This window comes from Sinocyclocheilus rhinocerous, unplaced genomic scaffold (assembly GCF_001515625.1).
Source record: "Sinocyclocheilus rhinocerous isolate Xijiao unplaced genomic scaffold, SAMN03320098_v1.1 scaffold241, whole genome shotgun sequence".
NCBI lineage: Eukaryota > Metazoa > Chordata > Actinopteri > Cypriniformes > Cyprinidae > Sinocyclocheilus > Sinocyclocheilus rhinocerous.
In genome coordinates, this window is record NW_015659312.1 from 2,006,566 (window position 1) to 2,018,434 (window position 11,869).

Below are 11,869 nucleotides of genomic sequence, written 5' to 3' on the forward strand. Positions count from 1 at the left end.
TCTGCTAATGAGTTGAATCAGGTGTGTTAGATGAGTGAGACATCCTAAATGTGTAGTGGTGTGTGTGGGGGGGGGTCCCTAGGACAGGTTTGTGAAGTACTGAAGTAACCGACCTAGATAATAGGTTTTGTGATAGAAATTGGCAGTCTGTTTCAACCCTTTAAAACATTGATTGGTCTACCTCATCAACAACTCAACAACTCTGTCGCAGACAAGACGTACAACAAAAAGGCCGTTACTTAGCACTGTTATCTGGAAAGTATTTACTGGTTTTTGGTCCTTGTACAAGTCAGCCTCAAGATTCAGAAAAAACCCAGATACCCAGACACAGAAATAGCCCAACTATACTGTGAAGAGTTACTTAACTTCCTCCATTGTAGAATTGGGCAAAGGCTGTTTTTTTCCTGACAACATAAAAAGCCATTTAAAGGTTTCAAATTATTCCAGTCTTGATTAAATGGTAATATGTGTTCTGTAGAAATATGTCCTTACTTTGTTACTCATCTACTCTAAGCATTTATATAGTGAACTTGTCCACCCTTCATAAAAAGTGATCACCATTTGCTACGTGTTGGAACAGCACTTGCACATTTGTACATTGTTGTATTATATGCTGGTCTGTATGATCTTATATGCTGTACTGTATGATCTTGATTGATATAATGTTTCCACATAATTCACAAACATTTTTGTTGTTTCGGGTGAGGTTTACAATGGGATTAGACTCTTGAGTCTTCTCTTACCACAAGAGAATATCACAAGGGAGTTTGGTATTCCAAAACATTTGTGGATAGCAGGTATCTAATGGACTTTCAAGGGCTAAACAGCAGTGAACAAAACTGATCTGTGAGACTTGCCCATGTGCCCCTTTCTGAATGAGAGTATGTCACTGGATTTTTAAATACACTTTTTCTTGTAGTCTTGTAGGCTATAAGTGTCCATTGACACATTGCCCCCTACCTCCCATTTATAGTCAATTCCTTGTACAATGTCCTTTCTTAATAGTCTTATGTAAACCTTGACCAGTCTTATTTCCACCGGAGTCAAGTATATTTACTGTTGTTCAAATGTTTTGTATTGAGTAAAGGCTGATTCATTTAGTTTTTTAAGGCCATTTTAGTGAGTGAAAATTGGTATACTGATATAGGGAAACTGGTATAAGAGGTCCTTACTGTTTGCCAGAGTCAGCAGCCTACCAAAGTGAATGCAAGCTTATATTTTGGTAATACATATCAATAGACCGTAATTACCTGATAGACACCCCATGTTCTCTGTTTATAATAATATCTAACCAGAATGTGTGGTTTTGATTTTACTTTTTTTCTATTTAATTGTTCCCTTTCACTATGAGTGACAGCTCTCTAGTATTGTATCTATGCCTCTTGAAGGTAAAGCTCTGGAATAAGAGAAAGGGATTAAGTCTAAATGGGTAAAGTGTTGTGGTGAATCAAGAACAGTCAACATCAAGAAGACTATAGGGGGAAATGAAAACCGTTTCAGTCCTTGAACAAAGTGGAGCCTTTCTCTTGGTGGTGCATGCATGCATCTTTGCCAGGACCTCCCTTGGGGTTAAAAGACAAGCATTTACATTTGTTGAGCCTATGACTTGCTCAAAGGAAAGAAGTGAATGAATGGTCTCAGTGCCAGTTTTTTTTTTTATGAATTATTTTATTTTGAGACTCTCAATATTAATCTGATTTATTACCTTGAACCTTAAGCAAGAGGAACCACATTAAAATATTATCAGTTGTTTATTATAATTGCCTTTTTCAAATCTAAAATGTTTCTTGTAACACAGATAACAGTCCACGTTGCTTATTAAGTGTTTACAGTAGATTACTAGGTGCAAAGGTGTGGTTGGTTACAAAATCGGTTTTGTGACATTTTTGTCCCAGTAGGCTACAATTAGAAACAGTATGGTAACTATGGAATATCTCACAGCACTAAGAACAAGATAGGTGGTGTGGATTGTTGGACCTCTTGGTAAACTGATGTCCTCGAGTTCTTTGACAAGAAACTAAGGTGCAAGACTGCACCCTGCAACAATCTCAAAGGCATGATGTAAGATGGTCGACAGAATTTCTAACAAGCTCCTCCCACGACATCGGCAGCCATTTTAAGGTACGTTCCTTAGATACCATGCGCAAAAAAGCTTCCACACATTGGACTTTGAAATGGAGGCCCCGTAGAACTGGAGGCGGGTCTTCCTCTCCATTCGCCGCCTTCTCATAGGTTCCAGTGGTCGGGTGTCACGAAAGAGCCTGGGTTGAGCCACATTGTTTGGTGAACGTGCATCGAGTTGTGCTAACATCAAACGACCTTTAATGATTGATTTTGTTTTAAATAATGAATAGTGTTACAAGTATCTTTAACTTGCATTGAAAGTTTTGGAATATCTTACGTGCGCATTGCGCATCGGGAAGGTGCACAGTCTTACAAAGGAAAACGACAGCAGCAGGACGCCGAGCACGACGGTGAGTAGGAGCAGTCCTAAGGGGAAATGAGCTCATAGGGAGAAGCTTATATCGCTTTGCTGCGTAATTAAACTGGGTGATATAACACTGAGTGTTTAATGCACTAGTTAAGATTTAAAACTAAAATTAGGATGTTGTTGTTTCTCGGATCGCGAGTTCTTGTTTGTGTGCTCGGACTCCAGGTTTCAAGCATGCAGCCCATTTTGTTTCGTGACGCTGGACTTCCATGTTCCTAGCCTGCCAGCCAGCTTAGCTTCGTGCGTTTCTTTCAGATTGCTCTGTTAGCATTATGTAAACAACCAAATAACAATTAAAATGGAACCATTAACGTTTTAAGCATGAACACGGCTGTATTTGCATAACGTTACTGTACACGTTACTTGACACTTCTGATCATTTACTAGTCGTAGATTTTCGTCTTAGTGACACTTGCATCATTTTAAAACAGTCACCGGGTTGTCACTGTACAGCTATCAGGAGGGACTCCTACTCCATCATTTATTGTTGAAGGTTACCATGGTAAACCTATTACATATATGTATTTTTTTCCACTTTTAAATAATAGATTTGTTTTATATAGTTTAAAGAATTAGAATCTAGTATGTTTAAGATGTCCATGATAGTAAACAGATTTTGTTGTATAAGTTAGTTGTTTTATTTATCTTGATACTTAGACAAGACAAGTTTTTCCCCCATAGAAATAAATGCTTGATAATGATGTTAGGCTTTTTTTTTTTTTTTCAGAGTGGATGACCAAGGACAGAACCGTGATAACAGGACTGAGTTTGCTTTTGGAATGTGTACTGGCATATTAGGGTGAGTAGACTTTAATAATTTTGTTGGTTGTTTTCAATTCTTCACATGCTCTAGCTCATAGAATTTATGGGTGTTTAGTTGCTTTCTTAGACCGATAAAGATGAATTACCTTGATGGGAATGAGAGGAATTATTTATTGCACATTGTCAATGAACCTTCCTCATTTATTTTATAAAATAATAGCCGTGTGCAGCCATTTGTTTACATGCCAAGACAACATGGGTTGTTTATAATAGAATAGTCTATATGTTAATATAGATAGATATGCTAATACTAGGCTTTGTTTGCATGGCAACAGCACTGTGCAGCTTAATTTATTTACACTGTTGAATACTAATTAGTTCTCACATTTAGTTTACACATTTAGTAGTCGCTTTACAGGTCATATATATTTTGCTGTTATATCAAACCTACAGTCATAGTAAGAATACTAAAGCAGTTGTAAACGTGTTAAAAAAATAGCCTTTCCTTCACTGCAATTTTAAGTGCATCAGTAAACTTTTCCTCATTAGCAAAAAATATTAACCTCTAAATGAAAAGAACATTAGATGAATATTCCAGTATTCATACCAGTAACCTAATAAATAGGCCTGATTTATTTTACATTGGGTGGATTGCCTCCTGGGGGTGCCATGTTAACATCACATGACCAGCCATGTACTACTTGCTTCACCTCTGTATTCCCCCTATTATAGGACACTTGTGCTAGCAATGCCAAAGGCATTAGTTTGATTCTCACTGAATGCATGAACTGATAAAATGTATGCTTGGCATACAATGTAAGTTGCTTTGGAAAGTAAGTGAATATATGTTAAACAGTGTATTTTTACAGTAGCATCAGTAATTGAAAACTATTGCTTTTGTCTTTACATATTATATTTTATGAAAACAACATAACCCTCTCTGACTATGATTCATGTTGTGCTTTTACATATGTGTAGTGATATTGTGCCTTTAATAACTATTACAGTTCAATTTGTTCTATAATTAAATCATAATGATCTTATTTAAGCCATGTTGTAAAACATGTTTATACTGCATTTTCAACATGTTTTCTGCCGAGATCGCGATGTGCTGTGCTGCGCTGCGAATATAGTGCTGAATTTGTACTCTCTGTGCTGCATCTGTGTATATTGTATCTTGTAAATATAGGCACCAATATGAAAATGCGCTGCAGAAACAGTAGGCTATTTCTGAAACAGGCCATCATTTGCCACAAACTGGTGGGTGCAACAAATGTACCTTGATCAGACATCGACACTGACATTAGTAAATGATGCATGTAGTCTTGAAATCTGATCACAAAAATGTACCTCCAATAACTATTTCTTCTCAAACCTGTCCTGGGAACCCCCCACCACTGTACATTTTGGAAGTCTCCTTCAAACACCTGATTCGACTCATCGGCTCATTGGACGAGACTGCAAGACTTGAATCGGGTGTGACAGATGAGAGAGACGTCCAAGATGTGTAATGGTGAGTGACCCACTAGGTTTGAGAAGCACTCCTTTAGATGAGAGTGGTAGCTAAGAATATTGTTGAAAGTTGCTTATCACTTTGCAATAAGGTTCAAAACATTAACATTAGATAAAACATTAGGCATCATGATGAACACATTACATATTACTATAAACATTTTACAGCATTAATTGTTCTAGGCTAATGTATTAAATAATGCTTGTTCACAATACATTAATGTTAATTTATACAATTTGAAATTGTAATGTATTAATACAATAATTAATCTAGTAAAAGTATCGTATATTATTTTATGCAATAACTAATGTGAACAAATTGAACCTTATTATAAACTGTCAAATCGTTCTTGGCTGCACATTTTATAAGCCAATCATATATTTGAATATGATTGTAAAATAGCTGAATTCAAAGATTTAAATGAATCCTTGAAGAGTCCTTCTAGGGGTTTATGTTGATCTGTAGGTGCTACATACAGCCATGAATAGCAAAAGGTTTGGCAAACTTTTACACTTTAGTGTTGTTAGTTCTTCTGGTGTATATCTTTCGATCTCATTACCTTACTCTAATTGGGCCAAGTTTCTGAACGTAAATTTAGTTTCGTCCTAACAGAGTTTCTTTAATGGGCCCTGTTTTGTGCATGGGAGTTTTATCATGTTGTTATACAGCACAAGATGGCCCACCCTAAGCTTTTTCAACATAGTTGAAAGCACACCTTCCATGGAATTCTAAGTGAATCTACCATGTAATTGTATGCAGCAGTATTAAGATTTGTCTTCCTAGAGGTTTTTGGAATAACCAAACTTGTTAAGTAGAAGGGGCTGTCCACATACCTTTGGCCATAATATTTAGGGCATCTCTGCTGTCTAGGGTCCCGAGCATGGGTCATGGCATTGAAAATTGCATTTTCAACCATAAACAACAGTCTATTGTTTTAAGGCAGAGATCCCACCCATAATATCCATTAAATAATTTTCCATGTTAGGTTACTTTGTTTACCCTGCTCTGCTAAAACTTTTGTGTATAGAACTGGCACAACTCAAGAGTATATCAAGGGCACATGGTGGTTATACCTGTGAGCATCCTTCTCAAACTTAGGAATATCAAATGGGGCACCTTACGGTCCCATGAACTGGTGCACACACGCTGCAGTGATCGCAAGTCCACAAGATTGCAAACACACATCTCATTGTTTGGGACAGATCCCAGGTGTCCATACAAGCGTGCAAATGAATTTCAGGTTTTCCACAGGCCTTGCTAAAGCCACGTGCACTTTCATTATTGTGTTTAGTTTCCCTTGGCTGCAAAGACTAAATCTTTAAGTAGGCTTAGTTAGAGGTGCACTTTGGCTGGCTCTTAGCTTTTGCAATACTGTCTATGATCTAGGGCTGGGCGATATGTCAAAAATATCTTATCGATAATCGCCTTTAAAAAATATTGCGATATCCGATAATATCGTCTACCTAAGCCCCACCTCCACCACGCCCCGCTCTGCCCCCGCCTAGACAACATTCGTTTTGTGAGGAGAACTGTTGAGGAAAAATAATAGAACCCAATTTTAATTTCATCATGGTGAAGTTGGACATTCTGGCAGTGATATTAATAATGATAAATGCATGTTGATGTCATATAATAATGTCTTGAATAAAACATGCCTATTTTCTGATGTTTCTCTTTCTTTTTGGCATTATCGCCTGTGTAGACATTTCATGATGGTAAGTTTAATTTCCTTAATTATAGCCTAACAATTGCAGCGTTGTTTTTAAACTTGTAGTCAAGCTATAACGTATTTGATATTTATCATGTATGATTAAATCATGCAGGGATTAAAAACGAATTCTGATCAAAAACGTTAAGGTTTTTTTTTTTTTCCCCTTTTTGGTAGCTTACTAGTTCGGAGGTCTCTTTTGGCCCGTTTTTAACTAAATAAAAAAATAGGCTGCCGAAACTCCGAACGTGTGCGAGGGCGAGCTTCGAAGCCTATAAAGTCTTCATCCGTTTGCAACAAAACATTATAGTTTTGTTGCAAATGAATTAAGAATTTATAGTGCTATATCTCAGCTTAGTTAAACATAATTATATTGTATACACGGTTTTAAAAAATCTGTAAAAATATTACACGGAAATGTGCGCTGAAGGAATTTGCGTCTTTTAATTATACCTGTCATGCTTGTGGTTTTTCATCATTATACAGTCTGTTTAAATAAATATTCAGAAACCCATGCAGTGCTACTTTTTGTCTTTTTTCTGTTTAACTTTCATTAAACTGCAGATCAAAATAGAAAAGGCCTATACCCATAAATAAGGATAAATGATATTGGAATGCATCTCCAAAATAATCGCATACACCGATGCATGTTCCCATTACAGTAGTCATCACCGAACAACAGGCAAATAAAATATAAACTGAGGTTACAAAAGTGATTCAGTCAAGATCAGTGAGGGATTTTAGTTTTTGTTCTTTGATTAACATAATGACTGGCGGCAGCGGCTGCTGTCAATGCACGGATCCAATACACCCTTTTCTTTCTCAACTCTTTAAGTTCACTTAAGACATAACTGATTGTATTTATGGGATACTTTGATATAATTCTGTGTGTATTTGTCCATTCGGATGTGTAAGAATGCGAGAAAGAGAGCTCAGTCCAGTGTTTGCGTAAGAGGCGGCTTTTGTGCGTGCGCTTTGTGTGTGTTCCGCAGCACAGAAAACAGCGCGCGAGTGCAGAAGTGAGTTCTATTTCGTCTTCTTGCAGTGGAATCTTTTGAAATCACAATAAATGGGCATACAGAAATCGAGAAGAAGAATCTAAATGTAATTTGATTCCTGACCTTACGCTTCCTGACCTTACGCATCTGTAAAATATTTTTTGCAACTTACTAGGTTTATCATTTGTCTTTTTTTCCCCCCGATAATGTCGATAATCGTCTGTTACCTAACTGCTGACATCGACATCACGATACTTATGAGACATCGTGGATATACGATAATATCGTCATATCGCCCAGCCCTACTATGATCTTGGATGTCATGCATCCACTCAACAGATATAGTCAGTATAAAGTTTGTTTGCTGCTGCACATCAGTGTTTATGTTGTAAGTTTTTTTTTTCTCTTTCTCAGTTTCATACTCCTCACATCAATAATGGGCGTTCTTGGATTAATTCTCAATGTAATTTTGTGCGTTGTTTGTAGTGTTGTAAGGCTGCTTCACTGCACGGCGAATGAATAGCCGTGGGTTTTCTGCTTGCAAGGGCGGCTGTGACCCAGTGCATGTTCACGCTCACTGCTTGATGCTGCTGAATCTCTCCTTGATCTGTGCAGTGGGTCATTATGGTTGGTTTCATCCAACAGGAACAGCATGCTTGGACATTTTCACTCATACTCATTCTGTTTGGCCAGATAGATAGCACATGCTTAACCCCGGTTTCATTGACTCATATGTACATCATTGATTACATTGTACGAGTGCCCACTATTGGCGGAACCCTTGCAGTGGACTGACTTGGAACGTCCTAAGCCCTTGATCCTTTGGAAACTGCTATGGAGTTGATTTATTATATCTATTTTTTCCCATACGAATTTGTTTGATGTAGCATTCTGTATGTGTGTAGGTATGCTTGGGCTGTTTAAGTTGTTTGTGGTTAAACTTAAACCTAATTAAACCTGTGGTTAAAATTAAGCACAATCTGCAGAGATGTCACAGTCTTGTTGCAGTGAGGTGTATGGAGCTTCCTGAAGTGTATATATATGAAGTAGAGTTGTTCCCTCGGTCAAAATCGAGGGGGTTGAAGGTATGTCTATATAAACCTTCCTCATCCACTACACAAAGTGGAACGCTTTTTAATGGCAGTGGGGAAGTGCTGTGAGGGGAAATGCTAGGGAAGTTTGCAAGTGTATGTCTAAAATCGAAGTGGAACACAGCTCATTGCTTTTCAAATCTGTCCTGGAGACACCTCTGTCCTGGAGTCACCTAGAGTCTCCCATGTTGGACACCAATTTTGAGTCCTGCGGTCTCTACTTAATTTATTAAATCAGGTGTGTTAGATGTTGCCTGTGATGGCTAATTGAATCATTTAAGTTGTTGGAATGTGGACGGTATGTCCATTCGACAAGGGTGCACTTTGATTGGTTGATTGACAGGTTTGACCACCACTAGTCTAGCCCAGGAGTAGCCAACCCTGTATTTTGAATTTAGCTCCAGCCCTAGTCAAGTGCATCATAACCAATTACTCAAGGTGTTCAGGGTGTGTGATTTTAATTTTTTACACCCAACAACCTTGCAGCTGATTACATTAGTCAACTCAATCATGCATTCAAATGTGAAGAAAAGAGAAGACTTTATGGATTCAGTTTAGAAAAATCATGGATGGATCTGATCGTGATAAACATGAAATCTATCAGGCTGTGCTACCAGCACAGGTGTTGGAGTAGGGTTGAACTTGAAACTGAAGTCTGCAGTAAAGTAGCCCTCCAGGAGCAGGGTTGGCTACCCCTGGTCTGAACGGTTCCTCTCATGTAAACATATTTTATGTATAAGTCTTTTTTTTTTAATTAGTAAAAAAATCAATGGTATCATCTGTTTATTGGTGTAGAATTTAAATCATTGTCTGAAATTTGCAATTATTTATCAAACGTCTTGCCGTCAATGCTTTGTGTTGCATGTAATTGTGTTTACATGGCACCCAGTCCACTTTAAATGTATCCAGAGGCAAATTGTTTAAAAGTACATGCATTACCAAGAAGGCCAAGTTTACAAGAATGGGAAGCTTAGCAGAATAGCGAAGGCATGCATGTTTTTTTGTGTGTGTTTACTCTCTTCTGGTAAGCTGTGTGTTATCCAAATGTTTTAGAACCAGTTTTAGTTTTTTACTGTATCTGCTCCCATCAGTTTGTGGTCTGTGCATGGCCCAAATTCTATGCCCTATATGCAGTCATAAGTAAAAACCATTGCAAGCTGCCGTCTGTAAGTTAAAGGCTGGAATGCACTACAAAACTTTTGCACAGGTTTTTGCCCCTTTTTGCGGTCTGGGGGCGTCAACGGTAGTTGCTGAAAGCCAGAGCTATTCTGTTGATATTGGGCAGTCTTTGATGACAGGCAATCAATTAACAGGAGTAAGATATGGGGTCCACAATACATTGTGCCATTCCTGGATGTGGAGTAGCAAAGTAGCACCTGCAGCTCTGCATAGTCTTCCAAAGGATACCTGGGAGTGGCTGAAGTTTTTTTTATTAATATTTTTTTAACAAGGTACCTTTTACATAATGGACAACTCTGCTTGTGAAGGGTAACTGTCTCTAAGATTTTAGTTCCAACCCTAATAAAACACACTTTGGAACTAAAATCTGGAAAAATGGCCCAACAGGAGCAGAGTTGCCCAACCCTGCCTTAGTTTCTTAAGCCGGGCACACACCGCACGATTTTCAAAGCCATCAGATTGCTAGTCTTTTCACACTGCACAACTGTCTGGGGTACCATCTAGTTGCTTTTGTGTGCACACTACTCAATAGATCGACAACAGGGGGTCACACATTACACAACCTTTCAATAGGAAGACTGACCGACAACTCTGTCTAGTCTACAAACTACATTTCACAACCAAACACATGCGAGAAGTGATGCAGGAAAAACGTAAGGTCATGCGTGAGAGAGGAGTTCTTGTGCGAGACTAGATTTCTTTCTGTTAGAAATTGTAGCCCACAGGATGCTTGCGATACAAGTTGTCTTTATGCTGGTTTGCAGCGCAAAAGAAAAAAAAAATATGAAGGACAGATGGTTGCTTGCAGAAGCCATGCGTGCTGATGTTTGTTGCAGGTCTGTGACTCCACCCCTTGAACTTTCCCTTGCTCTCTCATTGGCTGTAGGTTGTCACCAATGTAATTTTCAGTCAAAACACATTTCATGTTGCAGGACAGGTCCAGATATTTAGCAAGCTTCCTATTGAAAGGTTGTGTAATGTGTGACCCCCCTGTTGTCGATCCATTGAGTAATGTGCACACAAAAACAACTAGATGGTACCCCAGACAAGCAACTCTGCTCCTGTTGGGCCATTTTTCCAGATTTTAGTTCCAATGTGTGCCCGGCTTAAGAAACTAAGGCAGGGTTGGGCAACTCTGCTCCTGTTGGGCCATTTTTCCAGATTTTAGTTCCAAAGTGTGTTTTATTAGGGTTGGAACTAAAATCTTAGAGACAGTTACCCTTCACAAGCAGAGTTGTCCATTATGTAAAAGGTACCTTGTTAAAAAAATATTAATAAAAAAAACTTCAGCCACTCCCAGGTATCCTTTGGAAGACTATGCAGAGCTGCAGGTGCTACTTTGCTACTCCACATCCAGGAATGGCACAATGTATTGTGGACTAAATATCTCTTGGGCTTCGGCGACTCATCAGCGCTTCTCTCAGATCTCGTCTTTAACACGCACTACGCAATTGTGGCGCACGTGAACAAGCACTGATTTGCCTCCGATTTTGGACATTTGTCAGCGATTGAAAATCAGGGCTAAAATCATGAAGTGTGTGCCTGGCATTAGTCCCTCAGTGTTATCCAGCTTCATTTGAACTTCAAGATATTTTGCCCTATGCTCAGGTCTTGTCCGAATTACGTAATGTACCCTATGGACTTAATTTAAGCTGTGTGGTTTGGCTAGTTGGGCCGTTTTGATTCAGGTTATTTTTAGAGCCCGACCGATATGGGTTTTTTGGGGGCGATTCCGATATTAGGGAGTAAAAAAATGCCGATATCGATATATCGGCCGATATTCTTTGTGTGTATTTTGTACAGTACCAGGTCAAAAGTTTGGACACTTTCCCATTCGTGTGTCCAAACATTTGACTGGTTCTATCTATAGAATACAGTATATACATAAACAGAATATATATACATAAACACATTTTTTGCAATGATCACTCAAATGTGGTGATCAAACACTTATAATGATGTGACAAAGATATGTAATGATGGAGGCAGGGCATTTAACAATTTAACAATAAACTTGCGATGAGTGCGATGCACAAAGTAACGGGGTGTTAGTTGTAACACACGTGGTTTGAATATTTATTTTACCATAGTAACATTTAAATTCTGGCTTAAGTAAATTTTTTATCT

At 38.3% G+C, this 11,869-nt stretch overlaps 1 protein-coding gene across 1 annotated transcript in view; it reads left to right on the forward strand.

The window, feature by feature from the left end:
- Nucleotides 1-1,769: 1,769 nt before the first annotated feature.
- The window catches only part of LOC107723434 (zinc finger protein Xfin-like), a 48,097-nt gene continuing 37,997 nt past the window's right edge, over nt 1,770-11,869 (forward strand). Inside the window, exons 1-2 of the mRNA XM_016532043.1 lie at nt 1,770-2,474; nt 3,219-3,290. The gene's annotated coding sequence lies outside the window, so the exon portion shown is untranslated. The remainder of the gene's footprint in view (nt 2,475-3,218; nt 3,291-11,869) is intronic.